General features: G+C 59.4%; 1 long non-coding RNA gene across 1 annotated transcript; it reads right to left on the bottom strand.

Moving 5' to 3' along the window:
* Positions 1-316: 316 nt before the first annotated feature.
* Positions 317-20,507, bottom strand: LOC309849709. The gene is made up of 4 exons (XR_014303856.1): positions 20,285-20,507; positions 10,187-10,275; positions 743-840; positions 317-438 (listed from the first exon to the last, which is right to left on the bottom strand). It is a non-coding gene; the product is annotated as an uncharacterized lncRNA (long non-coding RNA).
* Positions 20,508-20,766: the final 259 nt, after the last annotated feature.

Genomic DNA, 20,766 nt, shown 5'->3' on the forward strand with positions numbered 1-20,766 from the left:
GACAGTGTGAGCCCACAGACTGCAAGGTGTGCAGGAAGTACTCCTTGGGGCCGCACTGTGTGGTTACTGATGCCGTGAGCACCCAGGACGGTGGCGTGGTGAGCGGGTGAGGACGCCAGATGCTTCACGGGGTCTGCAGTCCCAGCCAGTGCCACGGGCTCTGAGCCTCAGAGGTCTTTCAAGGCGGACCCCTCTGCTCCTCCCAGCTGTCCTGCCCTCCACGGGGCTTCTACATTGGCCGTTCCAGGAGGATCCAAGCCGGAGCCCTGGCTTCCGTCCTGCACGAATCATCCGCCTCACTTATTTCCAATGGGGGTCTGCTCCCAGCTCACTCCCAGATGAGAACCTCCCGGAGGGACCCCTCACCATCAGTAGCCCCTTGACGTTCCCGTCCTTCGGGCCCGAGTGCCGACACTGCCACGGACATTTCAGCAAGGCCTGGGGAGACACAAAACATACCTCACATTCAAAAATTCAATCCTAAGAAAAAAAAAAAGAACCATGCAATGTTTGCTTTTTTACTGTGATATATTCTTGTTAACTTCAATATAAAAATGTTTTAACTTCCCTGCTGATGGAAAGAATTAATTGTATTCGAGGAAGATGCTGGGTGTTCAGCCGCAGTTTTGTGCGCCCCCTCAGAGGGCGTTCGGGAGCTCCCTGTCCTGTCGTCCATGGGACGTGGGTGCCCTCCTGTGACCCCTTGTTCCACACACCGTCCCGTCCTCATGGAGCGTCATACCTCCCTGGCCACTGGCAAACTCCCGGGTGTGCTCCCGTCTGAGAGAGCCCAGCAGGCCGGCTGTGCTAACCGCTTCGGCCTCTGGTCCCACCACACACCTGTCAAGCACAGGGAACATTCTGTTCATCGTGGAAGGCTTCCAGTTACTCGTGTGTGACCAACAATCCCCATACCTAGAGACCCCTCCTCCCGAGGGGGACAGGTGCCCCAGGAGCAAGCGGGCACCAGCTGCCTGGACGCGCCTCGGTACCACAAGCGGGGAGGCGTGAGGACAAAGAGAGCGTCTGAGAACGGATGTGCCGGCCGGTGACGTCCCCACGCACCCTCGCAAGCCGTCTCTGCCCCGCACCCGAGTGTGGAGGTTGAGGCTGGGGCAGGAGGGCAGGGAGGGACCTGCTTGCTGCTGGGAGGGACCCGGCACGGAGGGACCCGTCTCCCGCTCCCCGTCCCTGGTATTTCTTATCCCCAACCCCACACGGGAAACAGAGTGCTTGGTGTTCATTCTGAGCGCAGGTCAGTGGTCTGTACAGGAAACCGGGATGGGCTCTGGTGTTGGCCACATCCCCCCAGAGCCACTTCTGTGTCTCCCACTCTCAGGGGCCCAGCAGAACAAGGGGGGCTCTAGGTGTCTCCCCCAAGCCCCTCCCCTCGGCCCTCTGGAGGGGCAGGCTGCCCTCCGGGATCTGTCCATGGCTGTGGGCTAAGTGTCCGAGGTCTAACAGCCCCTCGTCTGCCATTAAGAGCTCCGTTATGGGAGCCTTCATAGCAGGTGTCATTGAACAGACATTAAGACCCAACTGGCCATGGTTAAGGGTACCATTAGCACATGCCTGATGTTTGCCCTGACAAAGGGTGACCCAGCCAAGCACTCATGTGATAATGGGCTGGGAAACACTCCCTGGGGCGAAGAAACAGGATGGGGGGGGCGGGAAGGGCACGCCCTGCCTGGGGCCCTCAGAGCATCTGAGGACTCTAAGTCAGCCTTGCCCTGGCCTCCCTGGGTCTCTGGCGCTCGACCAAGGAGGTGGGGACCGCTGCCTGCCCCACCAGCCAGAGCATACTCCGGGGAAGCCTGCCTTGTGACGGCAGGACAAAGGGTCACGCTGCCTCAGTTTCCCCTGAGCTGACGGGTCTTTGGGAGCCGAGACCAGCGTCAAAGCGAGCTGAGCTCATTTATGCTTCTGTGGGTCTGAAGGGGGCAGGCCCGTCAGGGCACCGACACCCCACCTCCAGCAGAACTGTGCATCCGCACAGGTGGCCGGCCCCACCAACACACTCTCCCACCTGCAGCCTTCCATGACCAGGAGGCGGCGCAGTGTGGGGTGCAGATGGGCGCTTTGGGTTCAGGTCTCCCTGGGTTCGACGCCCAGCTCTGCCCCCTGCGAGTCAGGCTCCTCTTTTCTGTTCCCTTGGGGCGCTGCGCATACCATCCCTCTGGCCGCCCAGTTCCCTCTGCTCTATGTTCATGCCTGCACCTGCTGGAGAGTGGAGAGCCCAGGGTCTCCTGGATCCTGCCACTCCCCAAGGGAGCAGACACCTCCTAAATCACGTTCCATCCATGAAGGTCCTTCCCCTGGGCCACGCCCGATGGCGAGCACAGCCGGAGACTATCCGCAAAGCCACCAACCTGCCCGCTGACCAGACCTTGCGCCCCCACCTGCGTACCCAGCCCCGGCCATGCGCTCAGCTCACTCCTGCCATGCTTTCTGCTCCCAGCGCCCCTGGTACCACTTCCTCCTACCTGCTCCTCCTTCTCCCCTTTCTGAGCCCTTCCCTGCCCCCACCCTGCCTCCTCCCAGGCGGTCCCTCCCCCTGAACGTATGGCTCCCCATAGCCTCTATGTCCCTCAGCCTGTAGGCCCCTTCTGCGGGGCACGTGCCTTCAGGAACCTGCCTCGGGCAGCCGGGTCCTCCTCCTCCTCTCTCTCTGCCATGTGCTGTGGTGACCAGCAGTGTATGTGAACGTGCTCTTGCCAGACTCATCCCAGCCCTAACTGAATGTCAGGTGCACTCTACCCGCCCGCTGAGCCAGTCCCAGGGCTGCGCCCTGCCGAAGGGGTGGGAAGGTCAGCACACCTCGTGCCGGGCCTGTAACCTTGCACACTTAGCCCCCAGCCACGGACAGCCTATACTCCCCCGTGCCTGGAGTGCAGGGTACTCCCACGGGCCGCGGCCAGCCAAGCCCGCAGTGTTTCCCGTGGGTCATCCAGCCCCTCTCACGTGCACAAGTGCCTCCTCTAAGATTTCTCGTTCCCCGTGAGTGGTGGCGCTTTTACTCTTAGGACCGCACTCACTGCGTCAGACATCGCGGTCCGGAAGGGGCTGAACAGTGGCTGCTAGAGAGGCACGTCTGCGTTCGCGACTCTGCAACCTGTGGCGGATACCTTTAACGGGTCTTGCCTAATGTAAATAAATGAAGGATCTCAACATGAGACGGTCCTGGATCATCCCCCAACCCAGACACAAGCGTCCTTTCCAGATACACACACACAGGACAGGACACACGGACACAGAGACAGATGGAGGGACGCAGCCATAACCACGGACACTGGGGCCACAGCGGCTGTGCAGGGCCAGACAGACCCTGCCTCAGAGCCTGGCCTGAGTGGCTGCTGTGGCCTCGCCTCGCGCATGGACATACGGCCCCCCCGGACACTGATTCCGGATGCCCCACGGACACTTAAGGGGCAGCGGGCAGCTTGTTAGAGTCTCGTGGGTACTGAGGGGCTGAGTCCCAGCCTCCCCGTGAAATGGGGGGGGTAGTTGGTAAAAACAACCGTTTGCCCCTTGGGTTGCTGTGGACTTAAGGGTGTAGAAAAATGGACCCATGGACAGCAGGGAGGGCCCACGTGGGACACAGCATGTGCGTGGAAGGCACCTGCTGTAACAGTCCGTCTGCGGGGTCCCCAGCTCAAGCGCTCTGGTCTCCGGGGTCTCCGGGCTCACACGCTCTGGTCTGAGGGATTCCCCTTCTCATGCACTGTGGTCTGCAGGTTCACCCAGTCTCGTGCTTTTGTCTGTGAGGTCTCCCGCTCATGCACTCTGGTGTGCGGGGTATCCTGGGCTCCCGATCTCTGGTCTGTAGGGACCCTGGCTCACCCGTACTGATCTGCAGAGTCCTCTGCTCATGAGCCCTGGTCTAGTGGGTCCACTGCTCACATGATCGAGTCTGTAAGGTCTCCGGCTCATAAGCTCTGGTCCGCGAGGTCTCCCCGACTCTGCACTCTGGTCTGCGGAATTTCCGTGGCTCATGCGCTCTGGTCTGTGGGGTCTCCCCCTCACGCACCCTGGTCTGCAGCACCTCCCTGCCTTGGGCGCTCTGGACTGTGGGGTCCCCTGCTCACGAACCCTGGTCTGTGGGGGTCTCCTGCTAACGCACTCTCATCTGTGGGGTCTCCCCAGCTCTCGTGCTCTAGTCTGGGGGGTCTCCCCAGCTCTACACTCTGGTCTATGGGGTCTGCCCCTCATGCACTCTGTGTCCACCCCGCCACACAGCATGTGTTTCCCAGCCACCACACTGCTGACACTCCCTGCTGAGAGACTGTCCTGGGCTCTGTAAGATTTGAATGGTGTCCTTCCACTGCATTCGCCCCGGCTTGGCTCCCTGTCATGCGGAACGACCCTGGCTCACTCTGGCCCAGGTTGGGAGACACCGCTGCCCTGGTGGAGAATAGCCTACTAGGTGGAGGGGCCAGGACTTCAGAACCTGGTGCTCCTGAGTGCAGTGGGCTTGGGATGCAGGCAGGGGTGCCGGGTGGAGCACTGGAGCCGGCAGATGGTTAGCAAAGGCCCTGGGGTGGGCAGGCCATGCAGGCGGTACACAGACAGGGACCCGGATCGCCCTGGACAGTGGCACCAGCTGCACGGTGACTGCAGGTGCTTTGTGAAGCTGCGATGTGACGGGAGCCATCTGCCCGTCAAGGGGTTGGCTGCCCCGTGGCTGTTCCTGCTGTTCCAGCCAGCTGAGTAAACCCTTAATGGGATGCGGGACAAAACATCTCTTCACGGGGCTGCAAAGCCTCCCAATCAACTCTTCAAATAAGAGTCACACGCCCAGGATGGGGGTGGGAGTGTGCAGTGTGATTTGGAGCAGTGTCTCTGCCAGGGCTGAGATTTCTGTCGTGGTGACAGAGGTTCCTAAAGACCAGGGTCCCCCCGGCCTGGGATGACGATACTGGCTGTTGACAGACAAAGCTGAATTGGAAAAAGAGAGACCACGCTTGGGGAATGTCACTTCATTTTCCTTTCCTGTGACTGTGGTCCAATCCATGGCGGTGCCAGCCCCTCCCCGCGGAGCTCCAGGGTGGCCCTTTCCCCCTCACCTGTCCTCTGCCTAGAAACTGAGGGGAAGAAGCACGAAGTCCCTCAGACTCTGGAGGTCTGAGCCCATGCAACTCTGCCCTTTGCTGCTGTGTGACTTCAGGCCATGCGAGCCTGGCCCACCTTTCTGAACAGGACAAGGGTGGCCACGATGATACCACGCCTGCTTACTAGTGGCTTATTCCAGAGCCCACAGGAGTCACGATAGCACTCTGAGGGCGTGTTCTTACTACTCCCATCTTACAAAAGAGAGAGAGGCTTCGAGAGGTCAGACAGTTTGCCAAGGCCAAGCACCTCATCAGGGCCACCCTGTGTGGTTGTTCCGGTTGTGTACTGCAAAAAGGAGCTCCACCTAGGGCGACAGTTACACTGCCGATGAATGCTGACGTCCAAGACAGCATGAAGAGGGCACAGGGCTCCCAGCGTGGCACTGGGCATGTCCGAGAACGATTTCCTTCATGACCCACCCACACGCCCATGCCCGGATCCCCATGCAGGAGCACAGGAGCTCACGCTCCCTCTTGGCCTGACACCTGCTGTGGAGCAGACCCTGAGTCGGCTCTGGCTGCCTGGCTGGAGGATGGAGCAGGTGCATGCTGGTGTCCATGAGACTGGGAGCCCAAGGGAACAGCAGGTGGACGTGGGGCACCAAGCAGGACCCTGCCCAAGGACCAGGACCACAAACACTGCTCTCTAGCAGTCGGGAGGGTAGACATCCCAAGGCAACCTTGCTGGCTGGACCCAGGAATCACAGGGCTAGCCTCCCTGGCCTGACCTGTTTCATGCCTTTTCCAACCTGCCCTTCTGCGCCCCAGGATCTCAGGATGGCCCAAAGACAGAAGGGAGCCTCACATGAGGCCTGTCCTCCAGGGCCCGGGTGGGTCCCACCTGCTTGCTCAGTGAGGAGCATGGGAGGGGCGTCAGCTCTCACCAGGCCTCGAGATTTCTGTAGGTGGATGTGTCCCTAAATGTTCCCTGACTCCTGCCCAACATGTTCCTCTGGTGCTTCAGCAACCCCTCCGAACCGCCCTCCAGCAAGCATGTCGGGCTCCAACTGCAGCACGATGTGCGAGTTCTCCACACACCATGCTGCACCACACGGGACGGGGACTTCATGCCAGCGGCCTCTGTCAGTACTGTGCACGACCCACTCTTCCCTTTGCACGACTGCCACTGATGATGAAGTCCTTGAGACTGTGCTAGGGTCACCTCCACCAGGAAGCCCTCTCTGATTACTCAGGAGTCGCCCTGAAGATTCTCACCCTCTCTATGTCAAATGACAGTCCTCAGCTCCGTGGCCTGTGCCCAGGGGCCTGCACTCCCCTCTGTCATGACGTGTACCACTCTTGGTGCTCACCTTCTCCACCAGACTTTGATCTTTTCCACGCTGTGGACTCTATCAGCAGGGACTTGACCAACTGAGAAAAGCTTTCTCAAGGTCTGGTGTGGACCAGAGCCAGGGACTCACAAGTCCTTGTGACTCTGCTAAGTCGGGAGCTCCTCACCAGGCCACCGCCAGCAATGTCCGAGGCTCCCCATCCCCCGCACCTCTGGCCCCCCTTCTGGTCCTGAGCTTATCTGGGACAGGGCAGCTCCTCACAGACGTGCTCTCAAACCCTCCAGCAGGCGCCGAGTGCTACCCATTCTTCCCAGGGATACCGTGAGCGTTCCTGTGCCAGGACGGAGCATGCGAGAATCTGATGTGACATGCTCGCCATCCTCAGAGAAGGTTCTGACCAGTGAGGAATGGGCCGCAAGGCAAACCACTGGAACAAGACGTGTTTGCATTGGGTCGAGCAAAGCGCTGTGCAACGCGGTCCTGAGACGGGCTGGCCCTACATGGAGGAGAAGGGGTTGGCTCTGGCCGAGAACAGCGCACGCGAGTTTGGTCCCAAACTGCACAGCACCAGAGCGCCTGACCAGCCCTCCATGCGTCACGCAGGATGCAGGGAAGAGGGATATCCAGAAGAGCCCAGCCCTGGAAGAAAGGCATCTTCACCGCCTGGACAAGGGACCTAGAATTTGCCCTGCATGCGACAGGTGCCAGGACAGTCCCGTACTTCATAGAGACACCACCTTCTTGGGACCTGAGCCAGCGCCCCAGCAGCTGATGCCTTGCTGGCTCTGAGCTCCTCCGGCAGCAGAAAGGACAGACAACCAGGAAGGCCCAGGAGGTGGGAGACCGGGGGCAGCTGTCCTTCTGATGGGGATGTCCTCTTCTTGGCCAGAACCTTCTGCAGCCCTCAAAGCAGAAGCTCATCAAGGATCAGACAGAGTGACCGGGCCATGGACACCTCCTGGATCCTGGGAGCATGCTCAGGTCCGGGCGAGATGGCGCAGAGGTCAGAGAGAACATGGCCTCACTGGGTCGAGGATGCGGCCCTTCCTTCCAAGGAAGCCTCGGTCTCCACATCCAAACCATCTGAACAGCTTCCCAGGCTTGTGGTCGGGATGCAGCCCTCGAGCACGGAGGGAGGGACGAAGGAATCAGATGCTGCCAGGCCTCTCCCCCAGCACCATGCACGCCATCCCCAGGACCGACCGGGGAGCCCCAGGCCAGGGCAAGCTCCTGCCCTGGACATGAGGACCTGGGCCCAGCCCTGGGGAAGCAGGACGGAGAGGAAGACTACGTTCTTGGTGCTGGTCCTGCCGGCCTGCTGGTCATCCCCTCAGGACCAAGGGGCAAGAAAGAGCAAAAGACAGAGTTCTCATCCCCAGGGATTCTCAGTCCACACAGCAAGAAAGACCCAAAGGAGCACCCCAGCTCATGGCCCCAAAGCCACTGGAATGTCACAGTGTCTAGCCCCTCCTTGGTTCTCCTGCACGAGTGGGAGACACAGCTCCTCTGAGAGACCCCCGCGTCCATGGCGATGCTCCCTTCCCGCATCCATGGCGACGCTCCCTTGCCTGTGATCCTCCACACCCGTCTGAGCTGGGCCTGCAGCCCAAACCATGCAAAGATCAGCTTTTTCTCAAAACAAGGAGTTCCCTGAGGCCGGTGGCTTTGTCAAGCCCCAGGCATGGCCTGCAGCAGGTGCACGGTCCCTAGTCCTGAACTGCAGAAACACGTGCCATTAGGCCACTGTAGAAGCTCATGCGGTGGGTGCGCCACCTGCCCTAGATCCTTCCAAGCTGCTCTCTGAGATGCAGGACCTTAGCACCTGGATGAGCAAAGATCACTGACAGTCTTTGCCCAATGGAGGACCCTCCTTTCTCAGGGAAGTAGGTCCTTGGTGGCCAGTCACATCCCCTGGTCAAACCATGGGGCAACCGCTCCCTGAGCACAGCTGATGCACCCCCACCCCCACCAGGCACCCTGGAGTGTAGGACATGTACGGGCTGGGGCGAGCCTCCAGCGCTGGAGGCCAGTGGGTGACCAGCACACAAAGGCTCTGGGGGCGTCCAGGAGTGGGCAGCCCACAAGAACCATTCCCCCGGTCTCATGGAAACTGTCCACGTGGCGGAGAACCTCGTGAGGCCAGCCCGTGATGGTCCGCCAGCGAAGGAATTAGTTTAAGTCTGATGTCTGCTCTTCATTCCAGGAGACGGAAACTGGGACCGCACGGTGGAAAGCTATTTCTGAACACTCAGAGTGGATGGTGGCTTCCAGTCCACTGCCATCCACGTCACCCTGAGGTCACGGTCAGCACCGAGACGCACTGCTCACAGCCCGTCTCCCTCTTGAACTAGAGGCAGGCTCTCATGCCTCTAACGGGTTTCCCGCGGCCACCGGGAAAAGTCACCACACGCTCTCTTGTAGCTCTGGAGTCACGAGGTCTAAATTCGGGGCCGTGCTCCCCAGGCAAGTGTGTTCTCTTGTCTCCGAGGAGTCCAGACACAACTGTGCCCTTGCCCCTTGGGCCCTCCTCCACCTCCAGCAGCGCCTGCAATCCTCTACCTGCTTCCCTCGCTCCCGGTCTGTCTCTTCCACACACAAGCCCACACACAGCAACATATACACGTGTGCACACACATGCCTCTGCTTCCCTTGTCTCACCTCATCTGAGGCAGACCCACCTGCCCCCACGTAGGAAGCTCCTCACACGGAGCTGGTGTGTGGCCCAACAATCCAGGATCACCCCACCCCCAGTGAGAACCTTGAACCAGTCACATCGGCGAAGCCCCTCCTGCAAGGGGATGTCACACATTCCCAGCTTGGGGGCAGCAGGACGTGGCATCTTCTGGAGGCCGGGACCCCACCTGGCCCAAGCCCCGGCCAGCTCCTCAGGTGCAGCTTCTAAAGCCCCTCGGGCCTTGGCCTGACCACCCCCCACCCCAGACAGAAGCCTATCTGTGTGGCTCTGAGCAGTGTGCCACCCCCGCCGCCCGGCCCTCAGTTTCCCGTGTGTGCAGGGCCATGGGCTTCCAGTTCTGCCATCCAGCCGCAAGACCGCTTGGCACATAGGCTGAGCAGGGAGGGCCCGGCCGTTCGCTAGCAGCACGGCAGTGAGGACACCTGTGTCCAGAGAGAGAAGCCGCTCACCCAGGACCCAGTCATGGAACGTGAAGAAGTCCCTCAGCTTGCGTGTTCTAATTGAATCAGCACAGATTTAACTCGGGTGTGACGTTCAGAACATGACCCATAAAAACATCCACCAGTGCTGCTCTACGGGGCCTCCCGGAGGAAAGATGCCCTCGGGGGGTTCAGGAAAGGGCCACCTGGCTGGGGCTGTTAGCCGGAGGCTGGGAAGGGCTGGCGGGAAGCGTGTGAGGAAGGATCTACGACAGGCCAGAAGATGTCACCCTCCCACCTGGACGTCCCGAAGCAGAGGACGGGGTGTAGCGAGGGTGACCAAGCTGGCCACGGGTCCGAGGCTCAGTGTTCTTGGCTCCAAGATGCCTGTGCCCCTCAGCATGGCTCTGAGATGGGTTGAAGGCAAACCCCTCGTGCTGATCGGCCAGCAACAACCTCCAACGACAAGTGTCCACTAGACCTCCTGACCTCCGTCTGACCAGCCTTCGCCCAACCCCAGAAACACTCTTACTGGTTCCCACTCTGCTAGTGAGGAAAAAGCCCTCCTAATAAAAGCTCCTCACTAATAACAAGAATCCTCTCTTGTGGAAATTTGGCACACATTCTTCAACAACAAAAAGGAAAACAGGATGTATGCTTTGCAGCACTTACCAGCCCTGAGAAGGAGACGTGGTAGACTCTGACTCATTTTTCCAACCACGCTGGGGAACGGAGATGCTGTCAATGTGAGCGTGAAGGAGCTGTGGGGACAGAAGTTAGAGATGAAGTCCGTGAGAGTCTAACAGATGTTATTTTTGGAACTGGATGTGGGGCAGCAGATAGAACCGTCCCTGCTGGGGCTGTGAAGGTCACACCTGTGCTAGGACACCAGGGGCCCCAGTGTCAGAAGCAGAGCTTCCAAGGGCCAGGACCTCCCCATCCCTCACATGGAGGATTTCCTCTAAGAACACCTCCATCCTCACATGAGGGTCCATGTCCACACAGGACGGATGAGAAAGGCTGACACAGAGAGGAGCTTGTGGGAATGGGGACAGAGGTTCAAGCCACCGGCCAAACGTGGCACGTAGCCACCAGGTAAAGCGGCGTGTGGTGCCAGGAAGGTGCCATCAGACGTCCTGGCAGAGAGGATTGGAGAGACCACCTCCCCTGCGGACGCAGGGTGTGGGCAGGAGGCCAGGGTCACCTGTGTACTGGACTTCCAACTCCTGAGGGCTGGCTACAATCTGTCTTGTCCATGCCTCTGTGCCCCATGCAGAGAAACGGGCCCAGCAGAGAGCAGGTCCTCACAACATGGTAGCTGGCTGAAGGAACCATGAATGAGTGAGTTCCTAAGCACACGGCGCTGAACCAGCTCAGAGCTGGGCCCTCGGGACTCCAGCGCACTCTGCTGGGGGATCACCCAAGCCAGGCCGCCTTGAGGACCCCCCCAACCAGCTGCCCTCTACGCAGACTCCTCTGGCTTCTCTGGGACTCCTTTACTCAGCCCTCCCTGATGGCCGGCTGGCCACGAGGTGGGACACAACCTAATGCAGGGGCTCCCGGGGTTCCCCGGACAGCTCCCTCCCAGCCCCACAGACTTTTGGCCACCAAGCCCTCCTCATTCCACCTTCCATCCTCCTTCTGCCTTACAGCTAGCTCCCTCCGTCTCGGCCGGACCTGCATCCTGCCCTGCGTCCTGGCCCTCTGGCCAGGGGGCCCGACCCGCCTCTGCTGCACTAACAAGCAAGCCCCATTCCAGAGCCTGTGGTACCATCACTGTCACCCGAGGCAACCACAGTACGGCCACTCTCCCACCACAGGGCCCAGCATTCAGGGAGGGGAAGTCCCGTCTGAGATACTGCGTTTTCACGGTAGAAAGAGAAGCCAAGCCAGGAGTGGAAAAACTCAGTGCCTCCGGGATGGTGCCATAGCTGGTCCCCAAGTGTCTGATGCCCCTCCCTCCATAAGACGGAGTTAAGGGCCCCACTCTAGGTGAGTGGGACTGCGGGCCCGCTGCAGCCAGCAAATGTCTGCCCGGGTTTCCTGGGATCCCTAGGGTGTGGCTGCAGGGTCCCCAGGCAGCGTGCTGGCCTCCACCTGTGCCCACAGGGCTCTATCTCCACCGTCTGGGTGACCTGGACATCCACCACGGGAGGATGGGGTGCAGGGCATTGCCTGAACCCTACACCAGCAACGGGTGCAGAAATGTGTGCAGAGAGGCGGGACAGCAGGCCTGCGGCAAGGTTGGGAAATACGGCTCACCCCCCAGTAGACTGCCGCCTGGGAGTGGAAGACCGGGATCTAGGTGATGCCTGTGTCCCCAGCAGAGGGGGGCTCCCCAACGACCCCTTCAGTCTCCCCTCACAGCACCCCTTCCCCTGCCTCTCACCTCAGGACACACAGTCAACCTGCCAGATCAGGTACATAGACTTATCACAAACCCATGTCAAAGGCAGCACACCTTCCCTGTAAAACCTGCTGTGGCTCCCAGTTCCAGTCGCCCAATGCGGCTCCAGCATCTGGGGGCTAGGAACCAAAGGCTCAGGTCATCTCCCGTGAGTGTGGATTGACGGTGCAGGGACACATGCACAGCGGCCCTCTGCTGGCCGGCAGGGGTCGGGAGCTCTCCTACACGCTGGGCAGACATCCAGCAGGCAGAGCCTGCTGTCTGTCCTCCCCGAGGGCCTCTCTTTGCAGGTGGCCCCTCCCCCCAGCAGCATGGGGGCAGGATTGCAGGGAAGTGGGAGCATGGGATGGACCCTCAGGGGTCAGCCCTGAACAACACAGTGTCACTTCTGGCACATTCTTCACATCCAAAAAGACCGCAGGGCAGTCAAGTGCTACAGGAGGGGATGAGATCTGTCCTCGGTCGGGCAGGAGGAACAGCGTGTGCCTTTGTGGAGGGGGGACTCCCTGGGATCCATGCTGGGATGCTGCATCTCATCACAAGCTGAGAACAGGGTGCTCGGTATCCACACACTACAGAGATGCCTTGGGTCATCTCAGGAGGGTCTACATAGGGTTGACCCCAAAGTCACACACTCCGGAGGTCTGGCCAGGGAGACTTGGGATGGTGAGACGAGGTCCCATAGGCACAGACCATGAGCAGGTGCAGGGAGAACTCCATGGGGAAGGAGGACCCCCAGGTCTGGGTGGAAACTGACACCTGGCTGCACTGGCTGATGCGGGCAGACAGACGGAGCAGAAGGAGGAACAACTGGTGAGTGATGCCTGGTGCCCACAGGAGGGGAGTCTCTAGAAAGAGCCATCAAGGGCCACAAAGAGCTCAAGGGCACTGAGAACAGATGACTCCACAGTGTCCGTGGGTTGGCACTCCCACATCCTCCCAGGGCAACACCTCCCAGGAGAATTTCGGAGCCATGGGGGCTGGAAGCACACTGCGGCGGGTCAAAGAGGGAGCTGGGAGTGAGGAGAGAGACTCGGTTCTGTCCCGGGCTGGCCGAGGAGGACCGCTGTGGAGGAACCTGTCCTCACACCCCGTGACTCTTGCCGTTCTGGGATGCCAGGAGCTTCATAAGCCTGAGAGCGGCACATCCATGGGCCAAGAAATGTGTGGGCCAAACCTCACAGCCCCTAAGGCCCGCCGCCATGACCCTCGCCCAGGGCACACCTGCCCCGGGCGATGGCCCACAAGCCTCCTGCACTAATCATGCTCCTTAAGGAGGACTCCATGGTCTCAACCGGGGCTGTGACATGCTTGTCTGCACCACAATATCATGCATCCCACAAGGAAGAAGGTACAAGAAGCCAGGCAGCCTATGCTGTCCATTGCTCCCCTTGCCATGACAGCCCAGTACTAGGAACTCCACCCTGCCTCTGCAATGGACAGCTCAGGCTCTAGAAACTTCTGGGAGCCTCCAAGGGGTCACTTCAGCCGACGGGGGAAAGCCACCCCTCATGGTATGGAGCCAGCCAGGGTGCTGGCTGGCTCCATGATCTGCATCACCCTTGCATTGGGGAAGAGGCAAGAAGGCACACGGGTGCAGAGAAGGCCTTCTGGAGGTGAGCACGGGACTGGGAAGCTTACTCCTTCAAACCCTCACTCACGCGCAGGCCTAACGATGGCCCTGCTCTCCCAGGAGGTGAGCCCTCCAGGGGCTCTAGCAGGAAGACCTCCCCACAGGAGGTACACAAGGCCGGCTGTGACCTACAGGTGCTCGGGGAGGGAGAGCACAAGTGAGGCAGGCCTACCTTGGGAGAGACTCCCCTGCAGGAGACTTGCTTAAATTTCCTGTCTCAGAAATGCAGAAGGACCCCAGACAAAGACGCGCAACCTCCTCCATCTGACTCCCGTGCGCAAGGCAGCCTTCTGATGGCCGCGCGTCGGTGCCTTCTGCTCTAGGAGAAGGAATGAAAGCAGCACTGATGGCAAAGATACCCGGGTTTGATGCACACAGTCCTCATCTCACAGCCAGCCACAATCCGGTAACTCGCAGAGATGCTGCTGTCAGTCTATACACCCAGGGGTGCGTACAAGAACCACAGCCGCACTGGGCCTGCCTGGCCCCCGTCACAGGGTCGTGTCGCCCTCCCCAACCCCGGCTACCTCCGGAACCCGCCACGCAGAGCCAGATGCCTGTCCGGTACTTGGCAGGCCATGGGCTCCGCCGCACTTAGCAAGCTGGATCGTGATTCAGCATCAGGCGCCGGCAGCCTCCACCGGAGCGAGGCAGACGCTTAAAAATAGCAGAGCTGTGGCTGCATCCACCAGTGGGGGGCTGCTAGCCCCCAGCCAAGACCAACCTCCCCAGCCCCCCAGAGCAGTGAGCGGGGTTCCCATCAATCCCCCCAAAAATCCAGGGAACCCTGGGCAGGGAGCGGGGTTCCCGTCAAGCCCCCCAAGAATGCCAGGGTCCCCTGAGCAATGAGCTCACAGGTCATGAGCTGTGCAGCTGGGATTTGGAGATGGGCTCCAGGCTCTCCCTGAGTCCCACCTCGGCCCAGGGAGCCATTGGTGAATTCCCGGTCTTTAGTCTTCTCTCTGGGCCACAAACACTGATCACAATTACTGCTTCCCAGAAGAGGACTAGAAATCTGCCTTCACAGCACCAATGTGTCTCCCCACCTGTCCCTTTGTCCTCATTCTCATACACCTGCTGGGCTGTTCTACCTGTCAGAACACAGATGTCTTGGGACCAAATTCACCATCTTCCTAATAGGAACTCTTCTCCCCGACTTTCCATTCCACATACGGACGCTCGTCACGAGAACTCCGACTACCGCTCCTCCCTTGCTTCATGGCATCTTTTTGGCTTCCTGTCCCCTCCGCCCCAGCCACCGGTGTCCAACACAGCCAGACCATTTTCCAGAGCAGCTCTTCCCAGCCTCGGGCCCAGGGCTGAGCTGGGCTGCGCGCCTCCGCGTGGTTCCACCCGGTGCATGGGCCGGGGTCAGCGGCACCCCTAGTGTCTGCCCTCGGGACGCCAATCCCAGTCACGGCAACCGCTGTGTCTCAGACAGCGTCCAACACCTGAGGACAGATATGCTACAAAGCATGGCTCAAACATGCTGCTCGTTCCAGGGTCCCGCAAGGGCTCGCCGAGGGCTTCCCGAAGAGTTCTTGGGAAGGAAACAGTGTTCAGGGTATTATGCTTCTGGTTCGTCATTTCCTTCCTCTGGGGTTTTGGGCTTAACCGCCCTCAGGCTGGCAAGTCCCTCAAAGGCTCTGGGGCTGAGTGCCCCAGCAGGGAGGCCGTGGGGCCACGGGCCAGGATGGGACCCCAGCCCCACCACCCTAGCCCGCCTGTATCCCAATACTGCAGTTTGAGGTCTGAAAATGGAGATGAACACAGTACCTGAGTCACAGGGTTAAACGAATTAATATGTGGAAAGCACGTAAACCATGCATAAAGCAGCCAACCACTACACGCTGGCCTATGGCCACCATGTCACCATCGTCATGCTCACCATCCTGGCAATGCTTCGTGTCTCTTACCTACATGTCTCCAAAACACACTCGCAGTTCAGGCCAGAGTGAGGCCCCCCCAAGCAGCACCAAGCCTCACACTTTGCCCAGGGACAGCGCTGCCTTTGTCCCCTGCCCTCCACCCGTGTTTCTACTCCTGGACCCCACGGTGCTGCCTGCACTCAACACAGAACTTCCCCATCACTGCGGCAGGAGACAGAATTACCTCCCGTCAAACTGCGTCCCAAACCCCGCGGGATGGAATCCCAGCTCGAGGTCCCAGGGAAAGCCGGTGACGGTGCCTGGTGCACAGTGAGTCCTTGGTGATTCTCATGGGAATGCTCTTCCCAATACTGTGATAACTCTTCGCAGAGGGGTATCCCAAGGCAGAGCTGGACACTTGTGCTAAGGTATTCTCCTAAAAGTACAGGGTGAGGACAGGTTTCAAACTCTCGGTTCTTATGTGCAAGGTCAGAAGCATGGCAAGACCACGGCTCTGCTGGTGTAGTGTGTGCAGAGTTCATTCATTTTCTCCCAGAAATCAGCAATTGCTTCATCACAGTTCAGCCTTGGTATTGGCTTTAATGACTTATCCATGGTCAGGAGAGTGAAACCCCATGGACTGTGCTCGGGACCGTGACTTTCCCAACATGACGGGTTCCCCACGACAACTGCTCCCTGGTCTCAGCGTGAACAGGTCTGGCTCAGGAACCGTGTTCACTGGGAGCTGTCATTTCTTCACTCAGGCCTCGGGACCCATCACCCCGTGTGTTGGGAAACCCTGGTAGCGCCACCAACCACATTCCCCACACCCTCAGAAAGGGACCTGCCACGCCAGCTGTGGGCAGCTGACTGCCAATGCCCCACAACCCTTCCTCCGGGGGCTGGAACCTTAGGCCCCAGGGGACAGACCTAGCACAGGGACAGATGAGGACACATGGGGCAGACAGATCCTCCACGGGGTCAAGAACAGCTGCATAGTAAAGTCTGCAAGAAAGTACCAGCTTATCCGAGTACCCCCCAACCATGAATGTGTCCAAGGGAAATTTAAGAGAGGACAGAGTTGCTCGTGAATGCACAAAGTCTAAAACCCAAGATGTGAGGGAAAGCACCTGCCCAAGGCAGGCTGAAGTGGATTCGTGGAGAATGAGATGCACAGGAGGTACGGATGGCTCGCAGCCGCGGAGCTCGCATGCTGGCCCAGACACCGCTGTGACTGCTTTTCCACATGTGACCTCGTCTAAGCCAGAGAACCCCTGGGAGGTGGCCACCGTTACAGCCCCCACCTATCTGCAGGAAGGCAAGTGACATCACAGGGAAGCCCTCAGGGAGAGGAAATCAGGCTCGCATTCCTGGCTCCACTGCCAGCCTGCTGGGAGACCCCCAGTCCACCTGCTCAGCGATGATTAATCCGCCCTCCGAGGTCCCTGCAGCATGGGTGCGTGTCCAGGGCCCACGCTGGGTAGGCCACGGGTCTGAACGACCAAGACATTTACTATGTTGCTAACAGCCATCATGGGAAACAAAAACAAAAACACGGTTTCTCCTATGCCACGAAGCTATCCGTTTATAACAATAGCAGATAATCACACTTAGAAAGCCCATAATACTTCAGTGTGTCCTAACGACGTGCTGAATTACAGAGATAACTAAGACAGAAGCATCATTTTTGCCATTTATTGGAGTATTTCTCACTCTACGCCCATTTTCACGGGGGGAGAAATAAATATGACTATTTCCCACATGTGACTTTCCAGACAACGCAGGCCTTGGGTCCTGCCTGTTGTTCATCTCTGACTCCCACCCTGGCTGGCCCAGAGCCTCGCACATCAGAACGATTCAGAATATTCTTGCTCAGCAAATGATCGCTGCCTCTTCGAGGCTTACTTATTGTTTTACTATTTAGAGTGAAACGGCTGGACAGCAGTCTTTCTAAATTGCGGCGCGTGCCACAGCCAGGGGAGCGAGCGGTTTAACCGCGGGGCGACTCCAAAGGCTCCTGCCCATCCCGGTGAGCCCGGCCTCTCCACCCAAAGGTCCCCAGCACATTCTGGTCCCAAGCCCAGGCATTTAAGTCCAAAACTTCAAAAACAAGGAAACCCTAAGTATGAGAAACAGTTTCCCAAGCCCCTGGCCACCGTGTCCTCCCTTGCCTGAGCAAGAGCCCTGAGAAGTTGGCCCTGAGCCTGGGATGTTCTGGACTCTTTTCGGGTAACGAATGCATGTGAGGCTCCTCACACCAGTCTGCACACACCCCTGCGCCGGAGTGGGGCCACCCACATCTGGAAGCTAGAATGTGGGTGGAGACAGAGGGCTCCCAGGAGGCAGTGAGTAGACGGGTGACTGTGGGGAGCCCGACCTCAGCTGGCCTGGCCACCGCCCACCCCATCGGCCTGGAGGAGGCCCCTGAAGAGCTCAGGCCCAGCCACCACACCCGGACCCACAGGTAGGTCAGAAGCCCTGTGCGCTTCAACTGGGAATGTTGGAAGGAGGAGGGGAGGAACAAAGTAAAGGTCCGACTGGGAGAGGAGAAACCGCCCCGGGAGAGATAGATGCAAAGCGACTTAAAATGCAATCCGAGCCAACTTCCTACTACTGTAGGTATTAACCCATCACTACTCCGCAGGCCCACTCCAGCAGTAATTCAATGTTTACCTGACCTAAGCCAGACGTGGCCTACTTGGTGGCCCGGGGACCCACTTGCAATTGATTGTTTTAGGGGCCAGCAGCTGTAATCAAATACTGGGAGTGTCTAGCAGTTGGCTGATGAGGTTAGAGCAAACATTACGGCCTGTAATTTGGGAAACTGCACATGTGAGCTTCCGGATCATCCCCGGGCCCCACATCAGTGTCTCCAAGTTCTGTGTAGAGCAAACCGCGGGGAACGTTCAGGGAATGACTTAAGAAAACACACGAATTGGAAAACAGCAGATTGTTAACACCCCCCTTCTCTCTCACACACACACACACGCACATTTGCACACATGCCACTCTTCCTTCAGAGCTCAGCTCTGGATCACCTCCTCCTGGAAGCCTTCTCTGCTCTCCCCTGAGCTCTGAGGCCTCACAGTACCCCTTCATCAAAATTCACACTGGTCTGTCTCAGGTACCTGCCAAGGGCTGACTTCTGTCCCCCCTTACCCCCAGACTCATATGTTGAAACCCAAATCCCCCTGAGCGACTGGAGGAGGTGACTCAGATTAACAGAGGTCATGAGGGTGGAGCCCTGAGCCACTATGGCTGGTGTCCTCGTGAGAAGGGACTCCGGGGAGCTCCCTCTCCCCACTCCCTCTACCCACCACACACGGCAGGAATGGCCACTTGGGGCCCCAGCAAGAAGGCGGCCATCTGCATGGACCTCGCTGGCCCCTGACCTCTGATGTCCAGCCTCCAGAACTGCAAGAACATGAAGTGCTGTCTTTTAAGCCACAGGTCTGTGGACTGCCCACACCTGACGCCAGGTCCTCTCCCCCATGTCTCGTCTGAGCTCCTAAAGCAGGACTTACACACAGTAAGCACTTACTAAGTTCCTTTGGTTAGGAGGAACCATGCAACGGGAGGCAGGCAGAGGCTGGCAAGACCACCTCAGTTCCTCACCCACAGCATCTCAAAGCCCTGCTTGAATCCGGTGGGCTACAGTGAGGAAAATCTCGGGCCCTTCAGGGCTGCATTGGCCGAGGGCAGGACAGGGTTGAAGACTAAACCAGTGTCCTTCTTGCCAGTGACACAGGCATCCAAAGCCAAAGGGAAGGAAGAGTCAGAAGTAAAAATTCTCGATTCAACAGTATCTCTTAATCCCATGGTCTCAGATCTTGGCTGCCAAACCACTAAGGAGCCTATTGACCCGCCGACCAGCCACGAGGCCAGAAGAGACTCCGTCCCTCTGTGCTTCCAGAGCTCAGGAGAGCCAGCCCGCCTGGAGCCCACCCTGGAAAAGGAACCTAACATTCCCTGCAGAGGCCCAATGCCAGGGCTGCCCTTGGTCCCAGTGCAGAACACTGCTCAGGAGAAACCGTTACAATGTTTCTAGAACACACAGAGTGCAGTTGGGTCAAGAGTCAGTGGGATCCTGGCATGGTAAGTGAAGATGCTAGGCGCAGCAACCACAGACTGGCACTGGACACGGACAAAGCCCTTGGTGACTCCTGGATCCAAACACAACCCCCTGCCCCCCGTGTCCCACTGGCCCAGTGCCTCCAGCAGCTGAGGTGGTGCCTGGGATAAAGGGAGACAGAGGGGGCATGTGGAGGAACCCCTCCCCTGCTGCAGACTCATTGGGGCTGTCCGGAGTTCTGTGGTGCCTTCCCTCTCCTCCCCCCAGGGAAAGAGAGGAAACCTCCCTGGTCATAAGCCCAAGGCAGCCTTCCAGACTGACATGGACTGAGCGAGCCTTGACCACGTCGGCTGCAGCACGTGCACCCCACTGACAGCACACAAGCCTCCCGGGACCACCAAAGGGTAAGCAGGAACGTCTGCTGGACAGAGGCCAGCTCTGGGATGGGTGGCGGTGGATCCCATCAGAGTCTGCAGAGTTCACAGCAAGAACCCAGGGCTGAGGGGCACCTGGGAAGGAAGGACCACCCACCCATGCCAGGGTGCTGCCACCAGAGTCCCCGAGAATCCCCGAAGCGTCCCAGAGAGAGAGGACCAGCTTGGACGCAGCCCACCCCGAGCCCCAGCCCCCGGGGGCTGCCCTCCCTCAGCTCCCCCAGTGGTGGAGAGGGGGCGTCCTTGGCCCCTGTTGCCCACGCAGCTGTCGCACCCCACGGGATACCGGGCTGAATGGGGGCTGGAGATGCAGCTGGACACCAGTGAGAGCAGTGGAAGGTCCGGCGCACACCCACCTTGGACGGCAGTTCCTCAGAATCAGGGAGCACCGCGCAGAGCCGTCAGCATACCGGGCGCACGCATTTCCCGTCTCTCGTGGCCTCGGGGGCGTGGGCTCTGCAGACTCTGGAGCAAGTCCGTCCCGCAGGCCGCAGGACCTAAGCCCAGCTCTGCCGCCTCAGCCACGCCAATGGAGGCGAAGTGCGCAGCCGCCCGTGACACCCACCAACGCGGGGCTCGAAAGAGTCACGGGGTGATTCAACGGGCTGAGCTGGAAGGCGTGGGGTGTCCTTAGGCGAGCTCTCTCAGCGCCTTGGCAGCCGGCCTGGGGGAGCAGGCGGCTGGGCGCAGGCCGGCCGGGCGCCTCAGGGACATCCTGCTCCGCAGCTTGCCACGCTCCCTGTGAGCGCCTGCGGACGTTGCCGTCGTATTTCCGGCACTTCCGGCGTCCTGCCCGCACTTCCGGTTGCGCCCATCCCATGCACCTGCTGGCCTGGAT

This window comes from Mustela nivalis (assembly GCF_964662115.1).
Source record: "Mustela nivalis genome assembly, chromosome: 16".
Taxonomy (NCBI): domain Eukaryota; kingdom Metazoa; phylum Chordata; class Mammalia; order Carnivora; family Mustelidae; genus Mustela; species Mustela nivalis.